This window comes from Hermetia illucens, chromosome 1, assembly GCF_905115235.1.
Source record: "Hermetia illucens chromosome 1, iHerIll2.2.curated.20191125, whole genome shotgun sequence".
Classification (NCBI taxonomy): Eukaryota; Metazoa; Arthropoda; class Insecta; order Diptera; family Stratiomyidae; genus Hermetia; species Hermetia illucens.
The window spans coordinates 128416492-128422491 of record NC_051849.1 but is presented as its reverse complement, the minus strand read 5'-3'; the positions used below and the strand labels follow the sequence as shown (position 1 = coordinate 128422491).

Genomic DNA, 6000 nt, shown 5'->3' with positions numbered 1-6000 from the left:
AAAACCTGTCCAACAAAATTCTGGAAAAGTTTTACGACTTATTCAGAACATATTTCTACGGTCCGCAAACTAAGATTATTGCGATTCATTCAGTAGTTTTTTTATTCATTAAAGAAGCCTTGAAAAAACTCCAAAATTTAAGTTAAAAATTTAACAAGGGACCAACAATTTAGCTTTCAATATTTTTTAATAATCGTAGTTTGCAGACAGTGGTTATGTCTGCACATTACAATGCCGTTTACATTTTGTTTAAAGATGATCACAGCACCCTCCAGCGTGGCAGCAGGAAACACCTTTTTTTGGAGATGGGTGTATAAGTTGCTTTGTATTTCAATTACGCACGAAGTCATCGTACTGGAACTACGCATGCTTAAGACATTAATAAATATATGGTGAAAAATTCGTATTTGTACCTTTATCCAGTTCGTCACAAAAAAAATTCTAAAAAAGCGAAAAAAAACGACCTTCAGACGGGATGACCCCCTTAAGGTTATTTTTTGTCGCTGTTTCGCCATGCTTTGCAAGACTCAGCCATAGGCCTGGTTATTATATCCCAGATATGGTGCTGTCATGGTGTGGAACGCAAATGGTGCGGAATTGTTGTTGCAGTTGGAGGTTCGTTTGAGAAAACTCAGTTGGTGCCGCGGGATTTTTGGATTGGACGGCAGTTTGGAGAGCGCAACCAGGTAGAGTGGTATACGAATAGAACAGCAAATTCTACCGGAGGCTCTTTTAAGGTTTTTCGTTAAATCGCTTTGATTTACTCGAAAACAACTATACCTATATAGTCATATAATTTATATTTTAGAAATTTACCGGAAATTCCCCTTAATTATGTCCTAGAAATAAGAAATTTGGCATGGTTATAAACAATAATATAAAACAAATCGTGCTATTATTAACAAACATATTGTTTTTCAAGGATTGCGGGGTTCTAAGTCCGTATCCACTTGATGTTGGACGGGACCATGACTAGACTAGACTTTCGTAGCACAAAGTCGCGTTCAAATCTCACTGATAGCAAAGGGATTTGTACCGTGACTGGTATCCGACACCACTTGAGTCTCGGTGAATGACTAGCTGAGTGAAATCGGGAGCCTATAATCCTGTAGAGTACCGGTCCTGAATGAAGTCCTCCAGCCCCCTTAAACAGGTGTAGCAGGTTTCGTTTCCAGATCAAAAGAGCATCCCCGGTGGTACATCGCACCCTATAAAATATCTAATTCTCATTCAATAATTTCAATAAAGTATGGACAGCCCCATAATTTAAATAAATAAATAAGAGCAAAAACAATCTCAAAACAATAAGTTCTAAACTTAAAAGTATCGACAATAAATGTTTTCGATTAGACACAAATACAAAAACTCCTATCACAAATAAAATTATAGGAATAACTCAATAAATGAATATTAACATTAGTTTTAATAGTTCAATAAAAACGTTGGTCTTGTCAACCAAAAATAAGACTGTGTCTTTTAAAACTTCAGAAAAAAAAATTCTTTATCATTAATCCCCAAAATTAATATTTTATACCAAATAGCCATCATTTCAAGAATAATTTTTATGCAGATAAAGCACCCAATAGCCATAGGGTTAATATTACTCATTCAATCATTTTTTACATGTTTAATTACTGTTCTCATATTCAACTCATTTTGATATTCTTATATTTTGTTCTTAGTTTTTTTAGGAGGTTTATTAATTTTATTTATTATTTTATTTATTTATTTATGTAACATCTTTAGTGTCAAATGAAATATTCACTTTTTCTATAAAGATTTCCCTCTTCGCCGTATCAAGTATCTCATTAATTTTTTTTATTATGTTATTTACTGATAACAATTTAGTTTCCTCTATTTTTCCCATAGATAATTTATACAAATTCAACACCCCTTTAATTTAACGCCCGCCAATAGACTTTCACTAATCAACCTTTATAATTTCCCTACAAGCATCATTACTATTTTATTAATAAATTATTTACTACTTACTCTAATTGCAGTAGTAAAAATTACTAATATTTTTCATGGACCTCTCCGACCTATTTTCTCTAACTAATGAACAAACCTATACGAGTAAAACACCCCCTTTTTAAAATTGCTAATAATGCATTAGTTGATTTTTCTGCTCCTGCCAATATTTCATTTTGATGAAATTTTGGGTCACTTCTAGGGTTACGCCTTATCATTCAAATTGTTACAGGACTTTTTCTTGCTATACACTACACTGCAAACATCGACATAGCATTTAATAGAGTTACTCACATTTGCCGTTACCGCAGTCAATAGAGGACCTGGAGATGAAGCATCAACTAATGATCTTCACAACCACCTGAAGAACGTTGTCATGGATACGGCCACAAATATACTTGGCCCCAGCCGCAAAAGGAGTCGGAACGGCTGGTTTGACGATGAATGTAAGCTAGCAACGGAACGGAAGAATGCCGCATACCGAGTAATGTTGCATTCTCAAAGAACGCGGGCACGCGCAGAGACTTATCATGAACTCCGTCGAGCGGAGAAGCGACTTCACAGACGGAAAAAGGAAGCCTGGGAGAACCAACAAGTCTGCGAACTAGAAAAGTACAGGGAGCAACCGCACCAGGCGCGGAAGTTTTACCAACAAGTCAGCAGGATGAAGCCTTATACACCTCGATGCTCATCCTGCCGAGACAAAGAGGGAAATCTGATTTCCGACAGAATGGGCATATTAGAGCGATGGGTTGAGTACTTTGATGAGCTACTGAACAACCAGAACATCGGCGAGTTGGAGGTCCCGCCAACTGAAGACGACGGACAAATACTGCCACCACCAAGTTTAGGAGAAACAGTCCGTGCAATTCATCGGCTAAAAAATCATAAGTCGCCAGGAGCCGATGGAATTACAGCCGAATTGGTTAAATATGGAGGCGACCAGTTACACCAAGTGGTTCATCAACTTGTGCTCAAGGTATGGGACAGCGAATCAATGCCTGACGATTGGCAGCGAGGCATAATCTGTCTCATACATAAAAAGGGAGATATCACACAGTGCAGCAATTATAGAGGTATCACGTTGCTGAGTACCATCTATAAGATATTCTCCACTATCTTGCTAGGCCGGATAGCCCCATACGCCCAGAACATCATTGGCCCATACCAAAGAGGCTTCACTCCAGGCAAATCAGCAACAGATCAGATTTTCTCTCTGCGGCAGGCGATGGAAAAACTGTTGGAATATGGACAACAGTTGCACCATCTGTTCATCGACTTTAAAGCCGCCTATGATAGCATAGCCAGGGTAAAACTGTACACGACCATGAGAGAATTCGGTATCCCGACGAAATTAATAAGACTGACTAGGCTGACCCTGACCAATGTGCGAGGCCAGATAAAAGCAGCAGGATCACTCTCAAGACCATTCGACATCAACAACGGTCTACGACAAGGGGATGCGCTATCATGCGTCCTCTTTAACCTGGCCCTCGAGAAGGTGATCCGTGATGCTGAGGTAAATGCAAGAGGTACGATCCTCTTCAAGTCCACCCAACTACTGGCCTATGCTGACGATATCGACATCATGGGAAGAACCACCCGAGACGTTCAAACTGCCTTCATCCAGATCGAGCAGGCGGCGCGAGATCTTGGGCTGCACATCAATGAAGGCAAGACAAAATACATGGTGGCAACGTCAGCACCGAAGACGAATCAACCAACAACATCAAACCGCACTGGTCAAACACAAGCACGAACAAGAATAAGGATAGGGGAATACAACTTTGAGACCGTTGAGAATTTCTCCTATCTAGGGTCGAAAATCACAACCGATAACAACTACGATGATGAAATCCGCGCACGGTTGTTGTCAGCCAACAGAGCCTATTTCAGCTTACAGAAACTGTTCCGCTCGAAACGTCTCACCATAGGGTCAAAGCTCTTACTGTACAAGACTATGATCTTGCCAGTCCTCATGTATTCCTCGGAAACTTGGGTTCTTAGCAAGAAAAATTGCGAACTCTTGGCCGCGTTCGAGAGAAGAATCCTCCGAAGAATTTTTGGCCCCCTACATGAGGATGGACGATTCCGGAGCCTACACAATGACGAAATCTATGAGCGATACCATGACCGTCCGGTTGTGGATAAAATCCGGCTCAATAGGTTACGGTGGGCGGGTCACTTAATCCGTATGGATGAAGATGATCCCACCCGGAAAGTCTATAAGGGCAATATCTATGGTAGGAAAAGAAGACGAGGCAGACCCTGCCTAAGATGGAGCGATGGCGTGGGCCAGGACGCCAGACAGCTTTTAGGGATATCGAATTGGTGGACCTCGGCGCAAAACCGGGATGTCTGGAGTTCCTTATTAAGGCAGGCCTAGACCGGATACCGGTTGTTGCGCCGTTGATGATGATGATGACTCACATTTGCCGAGACGTAAATTATGGTTGATTATTACGAACCCTGCATGCTAACGGAGCTTCTTTTTTTTCTGCATTTACCTGCATGTAGGACGAGGTATATACTATAATTAATTTTTATGTATGCACATATGAATAATAGGAGTTGTAATTTCATTTCTAGTAATAGGAACTGCCTTTATAGATTATGTCCTCCCATGAGGACAAATATCATTCTGAGGAGCAACAGTTATTACTAATCTCTTATTAGCCATCCCCTACCTGGGGACTATAATAATAAATAATAATTCTAACATTGGTCAAATTCCATTCCACCCTTGTTTTACATTCAAGGATATCGTAGGGTTCATTGTATTAATAATAGCTCTTGTTTTGTTAACCTTAATTAATCCATACCTTTTAGGAGACCCAGATAATTTTATTCCCGCAAACCCCCTTGTTACACCTGTCCATATTCAACCTGAATGATACTTTCTGTTTGCTTATGAAATTTTACGGTCTATTCCTAACAAATTTGGAGGTGTGATTACCCTAGTTATGTCAATTGCAGTCCTTATAATTTTAAAATTTTATCATCTCAGAAAGTTTCAGGGAATCCAATTTTATCCTATTAATCAAGTCTTATTTTGATTTATAACGACCTGTCGAAGACCCATATATTCTTACAGAACAAATTTTAACCGTATTATATTTTTCCTATTACTTTATTTACCTATTCATTACCAAATGATGAGACAACCTTCTAGACTAGTTAATGAGCTTGAATTAAGCTTATGTTTTGAAAACATAGGATAGAAATATAATTTTCTATTAACTTTACTAAAATTTATTCAAATAATTAATCCTAATATAAACAAAAAAATTAAATAATTTAATGATAAAGGTAAAAAAATTTTTCAGGCCAAATATATTAATTTATCATACCGAAACCGAGGTAAAGTCCCTCGAACCCAAATAAATAACAAGTCGGGAAACCGGGAGCTGGACGCTTCAGGTATGAAAGGTTTTGTTTGCTTCTTCTGTGAGTATATTTAAGTGTAGAACTATTCCATTTGTACATGGCCGTTATGTATTTGCATTTAACATGTCTGACTACCCACTTCAATGTGATATTGATATTTAGTTGCAGTAAATTTACAAGGGAAAATCAACTTTGAGCTACTGTAACTTTGTTAGTAATAGTATGATTTTTATCAAACTTGGGGAGAATATGCTTCATATTATATTTTATACTAATACCAACTTTTATAACTCTGGGATAAACCTAAGGGGGGTCTGACTCAATTCCCTCAAAAATATGGTAATATACTATTATTAACTTAACTTGAATATATATCGATATGGAGAGTATTTTGAGGCCTGGGCACCATATAGCGGCAGCTTCATGATTTTCAGTTGGGTAGTTTCTGAGAATGGGTCCGTTAAAGAAATCCTCACTTTCCCCACTCCCCGCCTTTTCCACAAATCTCAAAACTAAGATCGGTTACGAAAAGTACTGATCGAGACCTTTCATTTGATATCCCACATGACTACATTTGGTGAAAAAACATTTTACGACCCCCTTTTATATGTATGGGGACACCCCTAAATTCAACCTAGAAGG

General features: G+C 38.5%; 2 pseudogenes; both read left to right on the top strand.

The window, feature by feature from the left end:
• The first annotated feature begins 1403 nt into the window (after positions 1-1403).
• LOC119661606 lies at positions 1404-2059 on the top strand (annotated as a pseudogene).
• LOC119661590 lies at positions 2059-5127 on the top strand (annotated as a pseudogene).
• Positions 5128-6000: the final 873 nt, after the last annotated feature.